General features: G+C 32.4%; 1 protein-coding gene across 1 annotated transcript in view; it reads left to right on the top strand.

Annotated features, from left to right (window-relative positions):
* LOC117116163 (sodium/myo-inositol cotransporter-like) overlaps nt 1-1,327 on the top strand; it is a 33,638-nt gene that overhangs the window by 3,660 nt on the left and 28,651 nt on the right. The gene's annotated exons all lie outside the window — the stretch shown is intronic.

Here is a 1,327-nt window from a genome sequence, read left to right as displayed (position 1 = left end):
ACATAAGGTATGCAGCTGTATATAGTTGTAAATGTTAAAATAAATGTGAACTGGCTTGCTATACAATACCTTGTACTGCTGTAAATATGTGTATGAGAGGTGAAGGTGAACTCTGCGGGTATAAATCAGATATTTATCTTCGTATTTTCTCCTTATTAGATGTAGGCCGAATCGTTGGTTTTGGTATGAACGGGCTACTTTGAAAGCAAAGGGGATGAAAAAAGCTTCCTAAATTATGCCAGATAGTTTCTACTAGTGTTCATAGATTAAGTGAGTGCGACTTGAGATCACTGTACATTCTTTTGGCCTAGTATAACGGAAATTCCCTATTGTGTCAAACCTCTGCCGGTATTCCATTTGTCTTGACAGTGTAAAAATTATATAATACCTTATACTGCCACATCAGATTTAAAAAAAAACACTGGTGTAAACATGGGTGTGACACAGATAACATTGACAAAAATAATAATAATAATAATAATAATAACACTATCCTCTCGAAAATCTGTAATTTTAAAGTACTCAAAAAAATCTGGATTTCCTAATTAAACTAAGAGGATTGTTTCCAATAAGGTCTAGAAAACATTTTCAAAACAATTTTCAAGAAAACAAAACTGTTTACAACTTACAATGCCCGAAGGAAGACTCGGAAACAATGATCACAAGACAATAAAAGGGTGGTAAAAATGGTCAACGATTAGGTCTTAATAAATATAATCATTGACCGCAAGAGAAACATAACGATCTAAATAAAATGCCGCCAATGGTGCGACGTCATTGTTGAAAACGCAGTGAAGTTGGTGAGGTAACGTTTATTACTTTGTCTTGAATATGAATTAAAATCCTATTACGGCACTAAAACGTATAAGTATGCAAATATTTCAGTAAGGGGCTTACCCATTATATTAAAAAATATATTCTAGATTTTCTGGGAAAATTATATTTTATTTTGGAAGAGGGAAATTGGCCTTCAAGATTGGATTTTAGGTAGTCTTGGGAGGCCTGCTGAGTCATTGCGACAAGTTTCCAAAAACAAATACAGTATAAAACTCAAAATGCCACAACTACGAACTAATTAAAGGCAATCTTCTGTCACATATTCAATGTGTTATTTTGTCCGTAGTAGTAATAAAGCTTTATTTATTCACGAAAACATAACTCAACAAGTTTTTCATCATGGCCGTGATAAAAAAGAAAACCAAAAAATATAGTATATCAAATTTACAAAGCATACAATATAAAGGAAAGGCTTAAATACAATATAACAAAATATGATATTTTGGATTTGCGTCAGGAGAATCAATTAGGGGGCCTATATGTATTTTCT

Source organism: Anneissia japonica, unplaced genomic scaffold (assembly GCF_011630105.1).
Source record: "Anneissia japonica isolate Jap-2015-1 unplaced genomic scaffold, ASM1163010v1 scaffold287861_len940595_cov192, whole genome shotgun sequence".
NCBI lineage: Eukaryota > Metazoa > Echinodermata > Crinoidea > Comatulida > Comatulidae > Anneissia > Anneissia japonica.
This window is presented reverse-complemented; position numbering and strand designations above follow the sequence as displayed.